Below are 24,267 nucleotides of genomic sequence, written 5' to 3' on the forward strand. Positions count from 1 at the left end.
AATTGGAATGTTACATTCAAATTCGAATATTACATTTAAAAACAGTATTAGACTAGAAATACTATTTTGAATTTCGAATGTGACATTCAAATTCAAATGTAGCATTCAAATTTGAATAACACATTTATTAAACACAGTTATAGACTAGAAATACTATTTTGAATTTGAATGTTACATTCAAATTCGAATGCCACATCCGAATTCGAATATTACATTTCAAAATTGAATGAATACATAGCTAAACATTCTATTATTTAAACGAATATTTTCAAATTTTATTGAAAAATTTGAAAACGAAAATTCAAAAATACAAGGTTAGAATGTTATTTAAACATTCGAAATTCGATTCGAGCAAACAAATGTATCAAAATTTGTTTTAAATTTCGAATTTTTAGAAACATTCGCCCATCCCTAATTGGAGTCCTTTTAGTTCTATATATATCTGTGTGTGTATACTGTATATATATATTTTATATATATATATATATATATATATATATATATATATATATATTATAATATATGTAGAAATATTTATTGATTAATAAATAAAAAATATTCTATTATGGGCAGAACATTGGAATGTGAAATATTCATATTTTCATGTTCGTTTAGTGCACATGAGAATATGCAATCGTGTTTGCACAAGAGTGGGGTGTTAGGGTTTTTTCCCACTTTTTTTTTCTCCATTGACCTCAATGGGGGAATACGTGAATATGCACTGGATATGCTAACTTCGGCTTTTTGCACTCAAGGCTCGAAAGAAAACGCTTTAATTTCAACTAGTAAAACAAGCACAACCCAAAAAGCGCAAAAATCTTTCTTCTAGGACAATACACACTCAAACTGGAGCATAAAATAGTGCTCTACTTGTAATCTTGCCCAATGTGTTTCCAGAGACTCTCTATATCATTTTGCAGAGCATTAATAGAAATTGCTCCTCTATGTTTTAATTTTGTTTTTTAGAATATCTGGTTTCGTTAAAAAAACATTGAAAGCACATTGAGGCCGATTTAACAAGGGCCGAATGTCCCCTAATCGCTCTGTTTCCACGCATGCCTTCAGGCTCACTGAAAAAAGCAGTTAAAAAGCAGTGGTCTTAAGACCTCTGCTCCTAAACTCATACACGACTTCTGAGGCTGCGGTCTGCAATTCCTCCGATCGTGTACGATCGAGTTGATTGACCCCCCTGCTAGAAGCCGATTGGACGCAAATCTGCAGGGGGCGGCATTGCACAAGCAGTTCACTAGAACTGCTTGTACAATGTTAAATGCCGACAGCATATGTTGTCGGCATTCAGCAATGTCTGTCGGACATGATTCACTACAGCCAAAACTTATTTCTATACTTATAAACAGGGCAAAAACAGGAAAAAATTAAATACATTTAACAGCATCATCTGTCTATATTTAAATATAGTATTTAAAATAACATTGCCCTTTAATAAAAGGAATAATATTAAAAATGCACCTTTTTCTTTAGCATCATCTTTTTTTTAAATAAAATGTTAATGTAAAGACAGAAAGCGAAGAAGCGTAGATTTATACATTGTGACAGGCTTGCCTTACTACAGAATACTGCAGCCCTGAGACCTGTCACACATTTGGCATTCTCAGCTTTTCATCAGTAAAATGACTTCTTTGGATTTGCTTTTCCCAGTATGTTTAAAGGGAATCTGACATGACAAACTGATTTTTTTTTCTAAGTGATGCTTATACACAGTTGTGATAGTGCCTATCCATACACTATTCAAACACATACCTCAGATATTTACCAAAGGGAACAGTAAATAAATAATACTTATATCAAAACAATTCATAATATATTACATAAATGGTTATTTGTGTAATATGAAGGTATGAACTGCATTTGAGAATCAAGAAACAGCTTATCTGCCTTCTGCGGAATACTGTAGATGTTCAACACTCGTCATTGGGGTTTGCAGATAAGTTTTCAGAATGTTCCCTTATGGCCACTGATTTAATCTGAATCAACTATATTGTATTTACCTTTAAGGGACATTGTAGTACAACATTTGCATGCTCTAATTCATTAAAAATGGTAAAGCAATCAACAATAGTCTCAGGTCCCCACCAATCACTGGCCATGCCTGCTTGGGGATAGCTGTCTGCAATACATTTCAAAGTGCTTACTAAGTGCCTAGTGAACTTATAAACATAGTGAACTCTATCTATCTATCTATCTATCTATGTCTATCTATCTATCTATCTATCCCCAAAAGGATTAAACAGGGCACCATGTATATTATTACTTTTGCTTACTAAAGGGTTACATTTGGAGGCTTAAAAAAAACTTTGCACCTGGGCCCTTTGTTGAGTTGGTCTGCTTTGGACTTGTACAAGAAGGTACTTCCCCTATAAAAACTTGAGAGGACATTTGAACATCTTCTAAGCAGATTCAAATGTAATGGGTTTACACTCTACAGTTTCAGTACTATTAAAATGAAGTATAAGAAGCTTTCGTAAGTCCTTTTAATAGAAACCCATAGTCGCCATTTTGTTTTCAAATTATATCAAAATGGAAATGGTGCTTTAACAAATATTAAACACACATTCTACAATGTCTCTTTAAGGAATGTTGTAATAAATAATGAAAAGCTATAAATCTAAATATGTGTTATTTATTAGCTATTAATCCTTGTGGTCATTTGGTCTAAGATTTCTATTTGCAGGAGCTTTAAATTAAAAAATAAATAAATCTTGAAATAACAATTATCTCCCTCTCTCACTTTCCTACCCTCTCGCTTTCCTCTCCATATAAAAACAATACATAACATGACATTTTTTTTACCAAGCCAGCATTTTAAGAAATGTGGGTCTGTGGAGATTATATGATCAGATTCCTCTTCAGCACACTAGGGTCAATTTATAAACATATTTGATTGCCAGTAGAAGTGAGTCTCTGTGCATATTCTGAATTCTAAGTGCACTTTTATTTGCATTATGCTCATTTGGTAGTAATTTTACCATAAGCCATTATGTTGAATTGTTTACTAACTAAATATTAGATAGCTAGAGGAAGCAAAAACAAAGTGAAAAATGAATTCATTATAAGCTTCACATGCTGACCTGTTCATTTTGCTTTAGATAATACGATCATATCATATAAAAAATAAACAATAGATTTTCACGTTAGCAGAAAGAATGTGTTTGCCAATCGAAGGGCAAAATTATAACAATTAAAATAATAATAAAAATAATTTAAGGATGGCTAACCTGACAGATAGGTAAATGGTTATTCCTGGTCTTCTGCTTCATAAATCACTTTAAAAGATTAAAGGAATACAGTGTTGCAACTATCAAATTCTATACTTTGTTAGGTCATATTCTTATTAGATAAATACTTTTACATTAGTATGTATTTAACCCCTGTAAATATGTTCTATCAGGAGATATAGTGCATTGCTGTTTCTGAGCTAGACATGCAGAAGCAGTATATGCATATATCCACCAATCATTGGCCATGTCTTGCTTAAGAAGGGTATGGGAATGTGCCTGGTGCATGATTTTAAGTGTGTTGAAACTATTTGTAAGGGTTAATCATATAATTATACAACAATTAAAGCATTTTATTATTAAAATTGAATATTCTTTTAATAGAAAATCTTTGACAGTCATTTGCACCTTGGCTGACATTTAGGATGGCAAACAAATTGGCTCCATTTATTAAAGACCATGACAGACAAGGTTCTCACCCGGAAACCTGTCTACCCAGCTTCTAAGCTCTGCCCCCTTCTCTCATGCATCCACTCATGCTCATGCAGGGGCTCAGAAGCATCCTGATTGAATTGGGATGATTTAACGTGACCATACTTTAAGTTGTTGTGAGGCTAAGGGCCAGATTACAAGTTGAGCGCTAAATATTGCTTTTGTGAAAACGTCATTTGCACTCCACGGAGGAATATCAGCGCACGCTAATATGCACTTGTATTACACGTTGACAGCAATGTGAACACAAGCTCGTGAAAGCGTACTTCCATAGGCTCCAATGGGAGCCTCATTCTCATGCTGTGAGACACAGCATGAGAACTAGCTCAGCGAAGGGGGTAAGTTGCGCAGTGATGGCAGCAAATCGTAAATATATATGTATACGCTTATACATGTGTTAATATGTGTATATACAATTTTTTTTTAATAAAATACACTACACTGTATGTTGGGGCATTTGGGGCACATTTATAAAAATGATCTGATCTTTAGTTAATTTTATAAGCGCTAATTGCTACCGCAAGCTCAGGGTAGCAATAACCAGCCACTTGTAATGGCTGATTAATTATTGTGCACACACAAACTGGCAAATTTGTAATCTAGCCCTAAGTAACTAAGGTCTTAAGACCACAGCTACTTAACTAGCATTTTAGGCATCCACAGCTTTATAAATAGGCGTGGTACTCTGCAAGAGGTTAATATAGCTTGCATACTTTAGAATACTCATAAATAATTTGATAGATGGTTCCCCTTAACCGTACAATGCACTTTTGTTATTATTAACACATTATGAATTGTAAAACTACTCTATATTGTTACCGAGTAGATGTCAGTTTTACAACAGCAAGGATTTATTTGTAATAGTAAACATGATTCTAGTGTATTACATTAGGTGTTAGTAAAGAGGAATGATGTATATAGAATTTATTAGTACATTCTGCCTTGAACACTTTTTTACCTCCAAAATATAATAGAATTCAGGTCATTCTCAGTCTTACATATGTCTCAAAGGAGCTTCACTGGTATCTATCAGCTATTTTAGCTTAAGATGTCATTTATTGTTGACTTCTGAAGTTTCTGTCAAGAAAACTGATGAATAATTCTTCTTAAAATATGGTAAGAAAATGAAAGTCATTCTAAAAGTTATAAAAGCAGATCAAGATACACAACAATTATGGAGCCCAGGGGATTTGTGTATTCTCTTTAAAGAGAAGGATGATGGTTTTAAAAGGTAATATTTTTAAGTTTGTTTTTCAAGTCTGGTAGATACATTTTTCTATTTTTAATATTTTTATAATGCCGTAAATGATACAAAATAAAATATAAACCTTAGGTTATGTAAGATAGTTATAGCAAGAGATATTACTCTAAAATATAATTATATAATTATAATGAAATTTTTACAGCCATTATTATCTTATTAAATTCTAAAGGTAGCATTGTATTCTCACCTCTGTATGTTGGGTGTCATTTTATTTATTTATTATTATCCTCATCATCATTATCATCTTTTATTTTTAGAAAGCCAACAGAATACTATACTATTTTTGTGTGTTTCAGGATGGGGGCAAGTGTTGAATATTAGATGAAAATCAGCCAATAGGATTGAGCTTGCATTCTATTGGCTGTTCCAATAAGGTGTAATTAGTTTAAATATCTTGTAATTCGTTTTTTATTTTGTGTAATTTAGTTTTTTTTTTTTTAAATTTTGCTAATTGTATTTAATTTATTTAATTGTAGTGTAGTGTTAGGTGTTAGTGTAACTTAGGTTAGGTTTTATTTTACAGGTCAATTTATATTTATTTTAGCTAGGTAGTTATTAAATAGTTAATAACTATTTAGTAACTATTCTACCTAGTTAAAATAAATACAAACTTGACTGTAAAATAAAAATAAACCCTAAGCTAGCTACAATGTAACTATTAGTTATATTGTAGCTATTTTAGGGTTTATTTTACAGGTAAGTATTTAGTTTTAAATAGGAGATATTCAGTTATTAATTGTAGGTTTTATTTAGATTTATTTTAATTATATTTATGTTAGGGGGTGTTAGGGTTAGACTTAGATTTAGGGGTTAATAAATTTAATATAGTGGCGGCGACGTTGGGGGCGGCAGATTAGGGGTTAATAAATGTAGGTAGGTGGTGGCGACGTTAGGGATGGCAGATTTGGGGTTAATAATATTTAACTAATGATTGTGATTTGACAGTGAGGCGGTTTAGGGGTTAATATGTTTATTATAGTGGCGGCAACGTTGGGGCGGCAGATTAGGGGTTAATACGTGTAGGTAGGTTGTGGCAACATTGGGGGTGGGAGATTAGGGGTTAATAAATATAATGTAGGTGTCGGTGATGTTGGGGGCAGCAGATTAGGGGTTAATAAGTATAATGTAGGTGTCGGCGATGTCCGGAGCTGCAGATTAGGGGTTAATAAATATAATGTAGGTGTCGGCGATGTCAGGGGCGGCAGATTAGTGGTTAATAAGTGTAAGATTAGGGGTGTTTAGACTCTGGGTTCATGTTAGGGTGTTAGGTGTAAACATAAAATGTGTTTCCCCATAGGAATCAATGGGGCTGCGTTACTGAGCTTTACGCTGCTTTATTGCAGGTGTTAGACTTTTTCTCAGCTGTCTCTCCCTATTTATGACTATGGGGAAATCGTGCACGAGCACGTACAGCCAGCTCACCGCTGACTTATCAGCGCTGGTATTGGAGTGCGGTATTGAGCACAATTTTGTTCTACGCTCACTTCTTGCCTGATAACGCCAGGTTTATAAAAACCTGTAATACCAGCACTGAAGGTAAGTGAGCGGTGACAATAACTTGCAAATTAGCACCGCACCCCTCTTACCGCAAAACTCATTTTTGCTATTTATAATTTTTACAAAAAAAGTTATTATAACAAGGTATTATTCATTATAAAAGAAAACAAGTATAATTCAACTGTATAATTTTACAGTATACCAGTAATTTACTTATATATTGAATTAACTTACTAGCACCAGTCAAGTAATTTGTGGAAATGTATCTTTGATATTAGTGGTATCTTTGACATTTTATCTTTGATATTAGTGGTACTGTTAGTATGTGGTATATGTTGACTTTAAAAAAAAAACAGTTTTTTGGGATTTTTTATGCTTTCTTTTAGCCCCTCACAGTATATAAACTTGGTGTCATGCCTGGAAGTGAACTCAGGTTATAGAACTATATGCGGTCTGTGACTTTGGCTGGTTTCTCTGTAAAATAGTTTTTCCCTTAATGTGTTACCCATGAATTGTTATACTAGCTGCAGTGTATAAAATGTATGAGAAATGGCTTATTTATGCTTCTTTTTCCAAAATAAATAGCTGGATTTTCTTTTTGAAATCACAGCCCATCCTAGGCTAAGCTTGCAGTGCGATCAGATCTCGTTGTCTTATCACTCAAAGGAACAGGAACCAACCAGGAATCAGGCACAGGAGTATAGGGTCAGCCAGCCCCTCACATCAACATAGGCTTGAAAGAAAGTTACTCCAGCCATGATAAATGGATTAAAACAGATTTTTATTGTTCCATGGTCCAAAGTGCAGCAACAACATTTCAGACCTACATCCGGTCCTTAGTCATGTCTACGTGTGTATAAACAAAGGCTACCTTTATACCTGTGGCAAGGTGGGGATCCGCACCTATTAATTATACATCATTGCCATCTGGTGGTTGTATTATGATCTCTTTACACAGCATTGTTTCTATTTTCTTTAAGAAACAATACCATCTAATAGGCTCTGTATAATAACTTATACAAACAGAAATAAAAAATATATAGCCTAAAATATATACATAATAAAAACAAGAGGTTATACTGCTACTTAATCATAATAATCAGTATATTGGAATATAGCATAAGGAAAAGGAAAATGTTCTTTAGTTGTTTTTTTGTTCTGAAGGGAAAAAAATCTCTGTTTATAGACTATGATCAACTTATTTATCTTAATCTTGTTGTTTAGATTTATAAATTATTATTGTAGTCAGATACACATCAGAGAAAATGATCAAGAAAAGTTATCAAGAAAAAATTATTAAAGGGCCACTGTAAGAAAATATTTTCTATGCCTGTTACTAACTAACTACCCCAAATACGCTTTTTATCAATAGCATTTCATTAACATATCTCTACCGTATATCAGAAATCTTGTCTGCAAATTTAATTGTTTTCCAAACCCACTCCGTGGGTATCCTTTGCTCTGTACCAATCCGTTTACAATACCTAGGTTTCAAAATGGTGCTTCAAACACAAAGTTATTGGTTTAAGTATTTTGAATATGCAGTGCTGAAAATAGTGGGCAGGATAACGTGACATCATTGGTGAATAAAAGATATAACTTTTAGAACGTTATGAAACTTCGTTTTGGAGAAAATATAGGTCAGTAGGTTTTAATTAATGTTTATTAACTTTAATATGTTAGTTGTTTAGCTTAAAAATTATAACAGAAAGTAATGCTTTAAGGAAAACTTATCTAAACAGAGACCAGTCAAAGTCCTTATTAAGGCCCTTAGGTTTAAGTTTTTTGTAGTTTATAAATCCAATACATTTCTTTAACCTTAAAGGGACATTATACACATTATTTCTTTGCATAAATGTTTTGTAGATGATCTATTTATAAAGCCCATAAAGTTTTTTTTTTTTAAAAAAAAATATATAGTTTTGTTTATTTTTAAATAACATTGCTCTGATTTTCAGACTCCTAACCAAGTCCCAAAGTTTTATTTGTATACCGTCAGCTACCTTCTCCAGCTTGCTCCTGTTTGTGTAAAGGGTCTTTTCACATGAAAAAGAAGAGGAAGGGGGGGTGTCTTATTTCCCACTTGCAGTGGGCTTTCCAACTGCCTTTTCAACAGAGCTAAACTGAAAGCTTCTAAGTACGTTTTTAAACCATTTTATACTGGATTTTTATATCAGTATCTGTGCATCTTATTCTTTATAGTAGTGTCTATTACATGCAGTTATATGAAAATGAGTGTATACTGTACCTTTAAGAAGGTGCTGCCTGTCACCTCCTCTTCTAGGAATGTCAATTCTTTCAATAATTTGGAAGCGCAATTGGCTGATGTTATAGAATTACAATTACTGCAGTTTAAGCAGGGGGGGGGGAAACAGTTAATTTCTGTATACTTACTTTTTGTTGCCTACATCTGCTCGGACTAAATAATCTTTTATGCTTTTATTTCTCCTATAGTCTGGCATAGGCAGATTATTGAAGGCATTTACAAAAGGATTAAGGTCTTTCAAGATGTACCAGTGTTTTTTAAAAGGACAGGAAACCCCAAGATTTTATTTCATGATTTGGATAGAATATACATTTTTAAACAACTTTCCAATTTACTTCTATTATCAAATATGCTTCATTCTTTTTGTAATCCTTTGCTGAAGGAGCAGCATTGCTCTACTGGCAGCTAGCTGAACACATATTTTTAGCCAAGCACAAGAAACAAATGTGTGCAGGCACCAATCAGCAGCTAGATCCCACTAATGTGTGAAATGTGAATATTAATTTTTAACAAGGACCAAGATAATAAAGCACATTTGAAAATATAAGTTAATTTAAAAGTGTCCAAAAATTGCATGCTCTATCTGAATCATGCAAGTTTTATTTTGACTTTCCTATCCCTTTAAAGGGACATGTAAACCAATTTTTTTACTTCATGATTTGGAAAGAGCATGGAATTTTAAATAACTTTCTAATTTACTCCTATTATGTAATTTGCTCCATTCTCTTGATATCCTTTATTGAAAAGCATATCTAGATAGGCTCAGTAGCTGCTGATTGGTGGCTGCACATAGATGCCCTGTGTGATTGGCTCACTCTTGTGCATTGCTATTTCTTTACCAAAGGATATCCAAAGAATGAAGCAAATTAGATAATAAGGAAATTAGAAAAATGTGGGTTTAATGTCACTTTAAGAACTTTTGTTATTTTATTACTTATGTTGTTGTATTTCGTTACACAAATTAACCTTTCAATTTCTTTATCTGATTTTTTCTTTCCTGTATGGGCATTTATAATGTCTTTTTTTTTCAACTAAGTGATCAGGGAAACCTCTCTTTATAAATGTTGCAGCCGTTTCTTCTAGTCTCTCATTGCACTGATGTTGATTGGAGACTATTCTCTTAATGTGTGTAAATTGGCTCTTGGGTAGTGCCTTAAGCACATTAGGTGAATGGTAGTTATCATATCTTAGAAGACTGTGGCCTAGATTACGAGTTTTGCGTTAGCCTTAAAAAGCAGCGTTAAGAGGTCCTAACGCTGCTTTTTAACGCCCGCTGGTATTACGAGTCTTGCAGGCACAGGTGTACTGCTCACTTTTTTGGCCAGACTTGGAAATACCACAAATCCACTTACGTCAATTGCGTATCCTATATTTTCAATGGGACTTGCATAGTGCCGGTATTACGAGTCTTCCAAAAAGTGAGCAGTACACTCTCTCCTGTCAAGATTGGTACCGCATTTTAAAGTCAGTAGTTAAGAGTTTTAAACTACAACGCCGTAGCATAAAACTCTTAACTAAAGTGCTAAAAAGTACACCTATAAACTATCTATTAACCCCTAAACTGAGGCCCACCCACATCGCAAACACTAAAATATTTTTTTAACCCCTAATCTGCCGAACCGGACATCACTGTCACTATAATAAATATATTAACCCCTAAACTGGCGCACTCCCGCATCACAAACATTAGTTAAATATTCTTAACCCCTAATCTGCCGTCCCTAACATCACCGCCACCTACCTACATTTATTACCCCCTAATCTGCTGCCCCAACGTTGCCGCCACTATATTAAAGTTATTAACCCCTAAATCTAAGTCTAACCCTAACACGCCCTAACTTAAATATAATTTAAATAAGTCTAAATAAAATTACTATCATTAACTAAATTATTCCTATTTGAAACTAAATACTTACCTACAAATTTACCTGTAAAATAAAACCTAACCTAAGTTACAATTACACCACACTACACTATAATTAAATTAATTAACTAAATTAAATACAATTAATTACAATTAAATAAAATCATCTAAAGTACAAAAAAAAACACTAAATTACAGAAAATAATAAAGAAAAAAAGATTTTTAAACTATTTACACCTAATCTAATCCCCCTATCAAAATAAAAAAGCCCCCCCAAATACAAAAAGCCCTACCCTACACTAAATTACCCATTGCCCCAAAGTAATCAGCTCTTTTACCTAAAAAAAATTACAATTCCCCCCCAACATTAAAATCCACCACCCACACAACCAACCCTACTCTAAAACCCACCCAATCCCCCCTTAAAAAACCTAACACTAACCCCCTGAAGATCACCTTACCGGGAGACGCTCCTCCAGACGGGCAGAAGTGGTCTTCCAGACGGGCAGAAGTCTTCATCCAGACGGCATCTTCTATTTTCATCCATCCAGCGTGGAACCGCTCCATCATCTAGACATCCGACGCGGAGCATCGTCTTCATCCAACATCTTCTTGAATAATGACGGTTACTTTAAGTGACGTCATCCAAGATGGCATCCCTTCAATTCCGATCGGCTGATAGAATTCTATCAGCCAATTGAAATTAAGGTAGGAAAAATCATATTGGCTGATGCAATCAGTCAATAGGATTGAAGTTCAATCCTATTGGTTGATCCAAACAGCCAATAGGATTGAGCTTGCATTTTGTTTGCTGATTGGATCAGCCAATAGGATTGATCTGCATCAGATGTCTAGAAGATGGAGCCGCTCCACGTCGGATGGAGGAAGATAGAAGATGCCATCTGGAGTACGACTTCTGCCCATCTGGAGGACAACTTCTGCCTGTCTGGAGGACCACTTCTGCCAGCTTCTTTGAGGACTTCGGCCAGGTTGGGTGAAGACATCTCCCGGTAAGGTGATCTTCAGGGGGTTAGTGTTAGGTTTTTTTAAAGGGGGGATTGGGTGGGTTTTAGAGAAGGGTTGGTTGTTGTGTGGGTGGTGGGTTTTAATGTTGGGGGGGATTGTAATTTTTTTTTTAGGTAAAAGAGCTGATCACTTTGGGGCAATGCCCCACAAAGTCCCTTTTAAGGGCTATTTGTAATTTAGTGTAGGGTAGGGCTTTTTTTATTTGGGGGGGCTTTTTTATTTTGTTATGGGGATTAGAGTAGGTGTAATTAGTTTAAAAATCTTGTAATTTCTTTATTATTTTCTGTAATTTAGTGTTTTTTTTGTACTTTAGATAATTTTATTTAATTGTAATTAATTGTATTTAATTTAGGTAATTAATTTATTATTAATTTAATTATAGTGTAGGGTTAGGTGTAATTGTAACTTAGGTTAGGTTTTATTTTACAGGTAAATTTGTCTATATTTTAACTATGTAGTTATTAAATAGTTAATAACTATTTAATAACTATTATACCTAGTTAAAATAAATACAAAGTTGCCTGTAAAATAAAAATAAACCCTAAGCTAGCTACAATGTAACTATTAGTTATATTGTAGCTAGCTTAATGTTTATTTTATAGGTAAGTATTTAGTTTTGAATAGGAATTATTTAGTTCATTGTAGTAATTTTATTTAGATTTATTTAAATTATATTTAAGTTAGGGGGGTTAGGGTTAGACTTAGGTTTAGGGGTTAATAACTTTATTATAGTGGTGGCAAAGTTGTGGGCGGCAGATTAGGGGTTAAGAAATGTAGTTAGGTTGCAGCGACATTGGGTGCAGCAGATTAAGGGCTAATAAATATAATGTAGGTGTCGGCGATGTTGGGGGCAGCAGATAAGGGGTTGATAAGTATAATATAGGTGGCGGCGGTGTCCGGAGCGGCAGATTAGGGGTTACTAATATAATGTAGGTGTCAGCGATGTCGGGGGCGGCAGATTAGGGGTTAATAAGTGTAAAATTAGGGGTGTTTAGACTCGAAGTTCATATTAGGGTATTAGGTGTAGACATAACTTTTATTTCCCCATAGGAATCAATGGGGCTGCGTTAGGAGCTTTACGCTGCTTTTTTGCAGGTGTTAGGTTTTCTTTCAGCCGGCTCTCCCCCATCGATTCCTAAGGGGAAATCGTGCATGAGCATGTTTAGCCAGCTCACCGCTAACGTAAATAAACTGCACAGCTTCTAATGCAAAACTTGTAATCTAGGCATATTTTTGTCTGTTGGCTTGACTTATAACTCTGTTTTCAAAAGGCCATTTTCTTTATAGACTTGTGTGTCTAGAATATCAACTGAAAATTCACTGGCTGTCAAAGTAAATTTCAAACCCAATACAGAGTTATTTAAATCATCTACAAAAGCTAATAGGCTACCAATGTAGCCCAGCCACATGCCAAACATATCATCTATGTACCTCCACCAGGAGGCGCATAGAGTATGAACAACTTGTGAGTATATACAAAGTACTCCTCATAAATATATTGGCATATGTAGGGGCAACATTGGAGCCCATAGCTTTTCCCTGTTTCTATAGAAAAAATGTATCAGAAAAAAGAAAATAGTTCTGATATAAAATAATCTCAAATAATTAAATCAAGAAGTTTATTTGGCCTTCAGTATATGTATCCTCTGACTTAAAGGGACAGTAAACACCTGAATTTTTTTTTTCTTTAAAAAGGTAGATAATCCCTTTATTACCCATTCCCCAATTTTGCATAACCAACACAGTTATAATAATATACTTTTTACCTCTGTGATTACCTTGTATCTATGGCTCTGCAAACTGCCTCCTTATTTCAATTCTTTTGACAGACTTGAATTTTTAGCCAATCAGTGCTTGCTCTTAGGAGCTTCACGTGCCTGAGCTCAATGCTATCTATATGAAACACATGAACTAATGCCCTCTAGTGGTGAAAAACTGTCAAAATGCTTTCAGATTAGAGGTGGCCTTCAAGGTCTAAGAAATTAACATATATACCTCCTAGATTTAACTTTCAACTATGAATACCAAGAGAACAAATCAAAATAGGTAATAAAAGAAAATTGGAAAGTTGTTTAAAATTACATGCCCTATTTAAATCATGAAAGTTTTTTTTTTACTTGACTGTCCCTTTAAATAAATTTTGTACAGCTGATATTCCACTCCTATGTCTAATAGATGTATATAAACTACATACATAAAGTGTATAGAGAATGCATTTTTTACCAACATAGCCCATATTTTTTAGTTTGTCTAAAAAATCCCCAGTATCCTTCAAATATGAGATTGTTTTAACACCCAAAGGTTGTAAGATCTTTTCCAGGAAAATGGTGATTTTTGAGAACACTGATCCCATACCTGCCACTTTCTGTCTACTTGGTGGTCTAGTGGCATTTTAATGAATTTTCTGTAGAGTGTATAACAGGCTTAATTGGATGTTTCATAGTAAGCTATTCCTGCATTTATTTGTAATTTTACCTCTTTTACAGCCCTCATGGTTATATGTTCTACCTCTTTTTTTTATCTGATTGGTAGGGTCTATATACAATTTCTGATAGTCTTCTGTGTCATATAGTTAGCCTAGTATTTCTTCAGTGTAATCAGATTTATTCATAATAATAATTGCCAACCCTTATCTGCTTCCTTGATGATAATGTTATAGGAGAAATAAAAACATAAAAGATCATTTAGTCGGAGCAGATGTAGGCAGAAAAAAAAGGAAGTATACAGAAAACAATTAGTCTTTGGAAAACTAGTTGTTTTCCCTGCTTAAACTGCAGTAATTGTAATTCCATGATTAAGGAAAAATCTTTTTATCACCCTACTAAAGAAACTAAATACAAAATAAAACAATATTTAACTTGCAGATTAAGCTATATTATATACCTAATTAAGTGTCCGTGTGGTCTATATTATGTAAGCAAGTCCTGCAGAGAAGTTAGAGAATACATTACAGAACATAAATCCAACTTAAGATGTAAAAATAAAGATGCATCTGTCTCCTCTTACTTCTTGGAAGCAGGACATTGCGCTTCAAAATTATTGAAGAGGAGGCGACAGGCAGCAGCTTCTTAAGGTTAAATAAATGTATTGGATTTATAAACTACACACACTCAAACCTAAGGGTCTTAATAAGGACTTTGACTGGTCTCTGTTTAGATATGTTTTCCTTGATACATGTTTCTATATAATTTTCTTGATAAATGTTCTTGATAATTTTCTCTGATGTGTATCTGACTACAATAATAATTTATAAATCTAAACAACAAGATTAAGATAAATAAGTTGATCATAGTTTATAAAACAAAAAACAACTAAATAACATGTTCCTTTTCCTTATGCTATATTCCAAATATAATGATTATTATGATTAATTTAGAAAAACTTTTAAGAGAGAAGTTTGTAGAAACCAAATAAGTGACTACACAAAAGACAGGGATATCAGCATCTTCATTTTAATTGGTTAAAATAACCTTAACAAACATCCCCATCAGGGAATAATAAATACAAAACGGTGCAACACAGTTCGTGCAAGCCTATACCAGATAGAGACCCTGATACTGGCTTTACATGGGAACCACATACAGAAAATGCACAAAAAGCTAAGGTCACACAGTCCTAGGACATCAAATTCACAACATTCACTCATAAAGTAAGCACTTTAATACCTGAATCAACAAACAACACCTCTAACAGAGGATGGCAGTGCAGAGACTGCACTAATCGGCCAACATGTTAATCATTGAGGATCTATGTTTGCTAAAACAGACAGTGAACACAACCATGTCAAGAAGTGCTAAAGAGTATTATAAGCATATATGCTAAGGATATTAAGTGCATAGGTAAAGTGTGACTGTTAAATGGTCATTGAAACCTAAGGGAAACCAAGCAACACCTATTTCAGAGGGCACCCCAAACATTTAGGAAGGATATGGTGTCTTGAAATTAACTGTTTAGGATCTATGCTTGGTCTTCCTAAATACAAGGTGACAATCTTACCAATAGGAATTAATGGATTCAGTCAAATTACAGAATTGTTGCAAAGGAAACAAACAGGCAAGTGATATATACATATATCGTGATACACATATTGAGGCACATTGCAGGTAATAAAATGTATATCCTCCGAACTTGTAGTACAAGTATTACGCACTGTCCAGAGTACAGGTGTCACATATGCCTAATAAACCAAGTGCCATGTAATTACTTTCTCAGAGGGGTAAAATTTCTTCCCTCTATTGCAATGTGAACATGGGAATTATTGAGGCCATCCTCTCGAGCAAAGAAGCAGCAATCATGTATCCAAAGTCACTTGGTTAGGCTTGTGAACTATCAAGTTAGTTACCAAATGTTTCCATTCTGTTGCGAACTTTGTTTGTTCCATGGCTGAGTGGCCCGCTCCGTGCACATCACTGCCGACATGCGTTTCACCCCCACGTGACCACTACGTCAAGGGGTTTCCTCAGGGCAAACGAATAAGGATCATAGGCCAAACTTGGTATTTACCAATTGTAATCCAAGCTAATTGGGTAAGCACTTCTAAAGAGCAGCCAATGTGTCCACTGCATACATTCTTAGTGAGGAAAGGTGAAAATAGAGAGACATAAAACAAAAAAACAAACAAAAAAACCACACTTACTAAATTATTATGTGTCTTTAAGTGTATTAAAAAACTATATATACAAAATATATAATATAATAATATAGTTTTTTAATACACTTAATGCACAGAGCGGGCCGCTCAGCCCTGGAACAAACAAAGGCCTAGATTTGGAGTTCGGCGGTAGCCGTCAAAACCAGCGTTAGAGGCTCCTAACGCTGGTTTTGGGCGCCCGCTGGTATTTGGAGTCAGTGATTAAAGGGTCTAACGCTCACTTTTCAGCCGCGACTTTTCCATACCGCAGATCCCCCTACGCCATTTGCGTATCCTATCTTTTCAATGGGATCTTCCTAACGCCGGTATTTAGAGTCGTTTCTGAAGTGAGCGTTAGAGCTCTAACGACAAAATTCCAGCCGCCTGAAAATAGCAGGAGTTAAGAGCTTTCTGGCTAACGCCGGTTCATAAAGCTCTTAACTACTGTACCCTAAAGTACACTAACACCCATAAACTACCTATGTACCCCTAAACCGAGGTCCCCCCACATCGCCGCCACTCGATTTAAATTTTTAACCCCTAATCTGCCGACCGCCACCTACGTTATACTTATGTACCCCTAATCTGCTGCCCCTAACCCCGCCGACCCCTGTATTACATTTATTAACCCCTAACCTGCCCCCCACAATGTCGCCGCCAGCTACTTAAAATAATTAACCCCTAATCTTCCGACCGCAAAGCGCCGCCACCTACGTTATCCCTATGTACCCCTAATCTGCTACCCCTAACACCGCCGACCCCTATATTATATTTATTAACCACTAATCTGCCCCCCTCAACGTCGCCGACACCTGCCTACACTTATTAACCCCTAATCTGCCGAGCGGACCTGAGCGCTACTATAATAAAGTTATTAACCCCTAACCCGCCTCACTAACCCTATCATAAATAGTATTAACCCCTAATCTGCCCTCCCTAACATCGCCGACACCTAACTTCAATTATTAACCCCTAATCTGACGACCGGAGCTCACCGCTATTCTAATAAATTGATTAACCCCTAAAGCTAAGTCTAACCCTAACACTAACACCCCCCTAACTTAAATATAATTTACATCTAACAAAATAAATTAACTCTTATTAAATAACTTATTCCTATTTAAAGCTAAATACTTACCTGTAAAATAAATCCTAATATAGCTACAATATAAATTATAATTATATTATAGCTATTTTAGGATTAATATTTATTTTACAGGCAACTTTGTAATTATTTTAACCAGGTACAATAGCTATTAAATAGTTAAGAACTATTTAATAGTTACCTAGTTAAAATAATAACAAATTTACCTGTAAAATAAATCCTAACCTAAGATATAATTAAACCTAACACTACCCTATCAATAAATTAATTAAATAAACTACCTACAATTACCTACAATTAACCTAACACTACACTATCAATAAATTAATTAAACACAATTGCTACAAATAAATACAATTAAATAAACTAGCTAAAGTACAAAAAATAAAAAAGAACTAAGTTACAAAAAATAATAAAATATTTACAAACATAAGAAAAATATTACAACAATTTTAAACTAATTACACCTACTCTAAGCCCCCTAATAAAATAACAAAGCCCCCCAAAATAAAAAATTCCCTACCCTATTCTAAATTAAAAAAGTTACAAGCTCTTTTACCTTACCAGCCCTGAACAGGGCCCTTTGCGGGGCATGCCCCAAGGATTTCAGCTCTTTTGCCTGTAAAAAAAAACATACAATACCCCCCCCAACATTACAACCCACCACCCACATACCCCTAATCTAACCCAAACCCCCCTTAAATAAACCTAACACTAAGCCCCTGAAGATCTTCCTACCTTGTCTTCACCATACCAGGTTCACCGATCCGTCCTGGCTCCAACATCTTCATCCAACCCAAGCGGGGGTTGGCGATCCATCATCCGGTGCTGAAGAGGTCCAGAAGAGGCTCCAAAGTCTTCCTCCTATCCGGCAAGAAGAGGACATCCGGACCGGCAAACATCTTCTCCAAGCGGCATCTTCAATCTTCTTCCATCCGGTGCGGAGCGGGTCCATCTTGAAGCAGGCGAAAAGATCCATCCTCTTCTTCCGTTGTCTCCCGACGGATGACGGTTCCTTTAAGGGACGTCATCCAAGATGGCGTCCCTCGAATTCCGATTGGCTGATAGGATTCTATCAGCCAATCGGAATTAAGGTAGGAATTTTCTGATTGGCTGATGGAATCAGCCAATCAGAATCAAGTTCAATCCGATTGGCTGATCCAATCAGCCAATCAGATTGAGCTCGCATTCTATTGGCTTTTCCGATCAGCCTACCTTAATTCCGATTGGCTGATAGAATCCTATCAGCCAATCAGAATTCGAGGGACGCCATCTTGGATGACGTCCCTTAAAGGAACCGTCATTCGTCGGGAGACAACGGAAGAAGAGGATGGATCCGCGTCGCCAGGTTCAAGATGGACCCGCTCCGCACCGGATGGAAGAAGATTGAAGATGCCGCTTGGAGAAGATGTTTGCCGGTCCGGATGTCCTCTTCTTGCCAGATAGGAGGAAGACTTTGGAGCCTCTTCTGGACCTCTTCAGCACCGGATGATGGATCGCCAACCCCCGCTTGGGTTGGATGAAGATGTTGGAGCCAGGACGGATCGGTGAACCTGGTATGGTGAAGACAAGGTAGGAAGATCTTCAGGGGCTTAGTGTTAGGTTTATTTAAGGGGGGTTTGGGTTAGATTAGGGGTATGTGGTTGGTGGGTTGTAATGTTGGGGGGGGGGTATTGTATGTTTTTTTTTACAGGCAAAAGAGCTGAAATTCTTGGGGCATGCCCCGCAAAGGGCCCTGTTCAGGGCTGGTAAGGTAAAAGAGCTTGTAACTTTTTTAATTTAGAATAGGGTAGGGAATTTTTTATTTTGGGGGGCTTTGTTATTTTATTAGGGGGCTTAGAGTAGGTGTAATTAGTTTAAAATTGTTGTAATATTTTTCTTATGTTTGTAAATATTTTATTATTTTTTGTAACTTAGTTCTTTTTTATTTTTTGTACTTTAGCTAGTTTATTTAATTGTATTTATTTGTAGGAATTGTGTTTAATTAATTTATTGATAGTGTAGTGTTAGGTTAATTGTAGGTAATTGTAGGTAGTTTATTTAATTAATTTATTGATAGGGTAGTGTTAGGTTTAATTATATCTTAGGTTAGGATTTATTTTACAGGTAAGTATTTAGCTTTAAATAGGAATAAGTTATTTAATAAGAGTTAATTTATTTCGTTAGATGTAAATTATATTTAACTTAGGGGGGTGTTAGTATTAGGGTTAGACTTAGCTTTAGGGGTTAATACATTTATTTTAGTAGCGGTGAGGTCCGCTCAGCAGATTAGGGGTTAATAATTGAAGGTAGGTGTCGGCGATGTTAGGGAGGGCAGATTAGGGGTTAATACTATTTATGATAGGGTTAGTGAGGCGGATTAGGGGTTAATAACTTTATTATAGTAGCGCTCAGGTCCGCTCGGCAGATTAGGGGTTAATAAGTGTAGGCAGGTGTCGGCGACGTTGAGGGGGGCAGATTAGGGGTTAATAAATATAATATAGGGGTCGGCGATGTTAGGGCAGCAGATTAGGGGTACATAGGGATAACGTAGGTTGCGGCGGTTTACGGAGCGGCAGATTAGGGGTTAAAAAAAATATGCAGGTGTCAGCGATAGCGGGGGCGGCAGATTAGGGGTTAATAAGTGTAAGGTTAGGGGTGTTTAGACTCGGGGTACATGTTAGAGTGTTAGGTGCAGACGTAGGAAGTGTTTCCCCATAGGAAACAATGGGGCTGCGTTAGGAGCTGAACGCGGCTTTTTTGCAGGTGTTAGGTTTTTTTTTCAGCTCAAACAGCCCCATTGTTTCCTATGGGAGAATCGTGCACGAGCACGTTTTTGAGGCCGGCCGCGTCCGTAAGCAACTCTGGTATCGAGAGTTGCATTTGCGGTAAAAATGCTCTACGCTCTTTTTTTGGAGCCTAACGCAGCATTTGTTTAAACTCTCGATACCAGAGTTAAATTTATGGTGCGGCCAGAAAAAAGCCCGCGGAGCGTTAACAGCCCTTTTACCGCCAAACTCCAAATCTAGGCCAAAGTTTGCAACAGAATGGAAACATTTGGTAACTAACTTGATAGTTCACAAGCCTAACCAAGTGACTTTGGATACATGATTGCTGCTTCTTTGCTCGAGAGGATGGCCTCAAGAATTACCATGTTCACATTGCAATAGAGGGAAGGAATTTTACCCCTCTGAGAAAGTGATTACATGGCGCTTGGTTTATTAGGCATATGTGACACCTGTACTCTGGACAGTGCGTAATACTTGTACTACAAGTTCGGAGGATATACATTTTATTACCTGCAATGTGCCTCAATATGTGTATCACGATATATGTATATATCACTTGCCTGTTTGTTTCCTTTGCAACAACTCTGTAATTTGACTGAATCCATTAATTCCTATTGGTAAGATTGTCACCTTGTATTTAGGAAGACCAAGCATAGATCCAAAACAGTTAATTTCAAGACACCATATCCTTCCTAAATGTTCGGGGTGCCCTCTGAAATAGGTGTTGCTTGGTTTCCCTTAGGTTTCAATGACCATTTAACAGTCACACTTTACCTATGCACTTAATATCCTTAGCATATATGCTTATAATACTCTTTAGCACTTTTTGACATGGTTGTGTTCACTGTCTGTTTTAGCAAACATAGATCCTCAATGATTAACATGTTGGCCGATTAGTGAAGTCTCTGCACTGCCCTCCTCTGTTAGAGGTGTTGTTTGTTGATTCAGGTATTAAAGTGCTAACTTTATGAGTGAATGTTGCAAATTTGATGTCCTAGGACTGTGTGACCTTAGCTTTTTGTGCATTTTCTGTATGTGGTTCCCATGTAAAGCCAGTATCAGGGTCTCTATCTGGTAGAGGCTTGCACGAACTGTGTTTCACCATTTTGTATTTATTCTTCCCTGATGGGGATGTTTGTTAAGGTTATTTTAACCAATTAAAATGAAGATGCTGATATCCCTGTCTTTTGTGTAGTCACTTATTTGGATTCTACAAACTTCTCTCTTAAAACGTTTTTCTAAATATATATTTTAAGGGTCTGCATTTTCAATCCTTTAAACAGGTTCAGCTGTGTCTAAATTAAGGACTCAGCCTAACTCTAAAACAGCCTACTCCCCTCATTTATCTTTACTAAATTATTATGATTAAGTAGCAGTATAACCTCTTGTTTGTAATATGTATATATTTTATTCTATATGTGTTTTTATTTCTGTTTGTATATGGTATTATACAGAGCCTATTAGAGGGTATTGTCTCTTTAAGAAGAGATAAACAATGCTGTGTAAAGAGATCATAATACAACCACCAGGTGGCAATACTGTATAATAAATGGGTGCGGATCCACTCCTGAACACAGGTATAAAGGTAGCCTTTGTATATACACATGTAGACATGACTAAGGACCGGATGTAGTACTTTGGACAATGGAACAATACAGGTCTGTTTGAATATATTTATCAAGGCTGGAGTAGTTTTATTTCAAGTTTATACTACAGGCTAAATCAGCTATTTCAAATGCCAATATAAAGGTTAAGGAACTATTTGTAAACAAGTTAATAAACTCCAGCAGGTAAAATGGATCATTGAGAACAAATGAAAGAAGATTAAGTTTTTTGAGTAAAATGTCCCTTTAACTTGTGTGTTTTGTTTTTTCATCAGCTCTTCCTATTTGCAGCTGCTGGTAATTAGCAATCCTGTGAAGCTTCATTAAATCAGAATTTCCTGCTTCCCATTGCCCTATTATTGAGCTTTCCTCATAGTGTGCTTTGTTCCTGTATTAGTTTGTTTGGTGTGTATGACCCTGCCAGATTTTAAAAATCACTTAAACTGCTACTTCTGTACTGTTGTTGACCGATTCCTGCTGATCTGTGTCATGTTCCTGGACCATTATTTCAGATTCTGAGTTTATACAGTCATCCGGGTCCTTCTGTTCTGGCTCAGTGTTTTGGAGAACCCTACACCTGAATAGCAGCCAGGCGTTAGGTAGGGTGATCCTCTCCTGCAGCTGCTAGACTGACCTGACATTAGATAATTGTATTTTTATGGAAATAAGCTATTAGTGACCACAATGTTTATTTCTACATAACTGGTATCCCTCCTTTAAAAAAAAAAAAAAATACTCTTTTTTTCAAATGAGGGTCCTTCTAACAAAATGAGGGAAAGATAGGATCTCTGCAATATTTTTCCTCCATAAAACATATCCTGCTGTCCTGTGATTTTTGTGAAAACCAACACAGTTGTTTACTCTCTGTTCTGATTGGGAGCTACAATGCATGTGGCTACCTAGTGGAACTTTACCTATGTGGTTCAACCTTGCAAAAATGACATGCTCTAACAATTTAATCTATGCATTGAAATATCCCTTTAAAGTCATTTGAAGAGGAGACACAGGCTCCATTACAGTTCTGTTCCCATAATAAAATGTTCCTGCTGCCCAGAGTATCAATTGATTGCCAATTTTTTGTTGATCACTTTATTTAAGAGTAAAATGTACCCCCACATTTGAATTGACAGATCTTATGTTTCTCTGTAAAAGAACTTTATGTTTTTTGAAAAGCAGTAAGTACAACTGTTATTTGTCATTCCTCATATTTTATTTTTATAGGCACCTGCAATAAAGTCAACATGCATCAGTGATTATAAGTAATGCATGGGTGCAGGTGTGTTGGGGAAAAGGATGGTAGTATGTTCAGAGAATATTTTAAACTAGGCAAAGGGGGGGGGGGGGGTCAGTTAGAACACAATAGAACAGTCTGTGAATATATCACTCCTATAATATCTCTGGGAAGGGATGACTTAAGAAATGTCACATTAGAAAGTATGGAGGAAAGCACACCAAATAGCAGCAGAAAGCCCATGAAAATTAAATGTATGACAACAAATTAAATGCCCAATGTGACTTTATTTTACAATTGATCTCTTTCATTTTGAGACACAATTATTTTTTGTTCCAGGATGAATTCTTTCTCCAGGTCAAAGGTACTGCCATGGGCACCAGGTTCGCCCCAAGTTATGCCAATTTGTTCATGGGTTCATTTGAACAACAATTCATTTATGAGGGCTTTTTTGGGCGTGCCTGGTGTTCTATGGGCGGTAGATTGACGATATGATTTTCATCTGGAGGGGCGATATTACATCAGCCAATTTGTTTGCTGAGTACTTGAATTCGAACGATAGAGGTCTAACCTTTACTAGTTCCATACATCATGAAACCATAGTATTTCTGGATCTTGTACTTAAATTTGATGGTCCTAAAATCACCAGTGTCACCCATTTTAAGATGTTAGACTGTAATAGCTATTTAGATTTTACCAGTCACCACTACTCCCCATGGAAGCGTAATGTGCCATATGGCCAATTTAAAAGAATTCGCCGAAACTGTAGTACCCTGGTGGATTATGAAGTTCAAAGTTTGATACTAAAAGAACGTTTCAATGAGAAACATGATCCTTTACACATTATAGAAAAGGGCTATAAAAGAGCCAAGAAAGACAAAAGAGAAGATTATTTTAGAAAAACTAATGTAAAGCCAAGTAAAGTGGAAAATGATTTTATGGAGAAATTCACCCCGTTTATTACTGAATACAATCGTCACCACAAAACAATACGTCAGATAATAAATAAACACTGGAGAATTCTTCAAAAAGACCCGATTTTGGGGAAGATTTTGACTGAGAAACCAAATATAGTCTATAGAAAGGCACCCAGTCTTAAATCGATGTTGGCCCCTAGTAAGGTGGTCAAACATAAAACTAAAACTAATGGCTACAAGGTCGGTTCTTTACTGATAGGTTCATATAGATGTAAGATGAAAAACTGTAAATTATGCACTAAAATCATACATAAACAAACCACTTTCCAATCAAATGTCACAGGCAAACATTTTTCAATTATTGGCC

General features: G+C 35.7%; 1 protein-coding gene and 1 pseudogene across 1 annotated transcript in view; one reads left to right on the plus strand and one right to left on the minus strand.

The window, feature by feature from the left end:
* LRP1B (LDL receptor related protein 1B) overlaps positions 1 to 24,267 on the minus strand; it is a 2,715,774-nt gene that overhangs the window by 1,851,260 nt on the left and 840,247 nt on the right. The window lies entirely within an intron of this gene.
* The window catches only part of LOC128642873 (kelch repeat and BTB domain-containing protein 8-like), a 39,698-nt pseudogene continuing 38,905 nt past the window's right edge, over positions 23,475 to 24,267 (plus strand).

The sequence above is a fragment of the Bombina bombina genome, chromosome 1, assembly GCF_027579735.1.
Source record: "Bombina bombina isolate aBomBom1 chromosome 1, aBomBom1.pri, whole genome shotgun sequence".
NCBI lineage: Eukaryota > Metazoa > Chordata > Amphibia > Anura > Bombinatoridae > Bombina > Bombina bombina.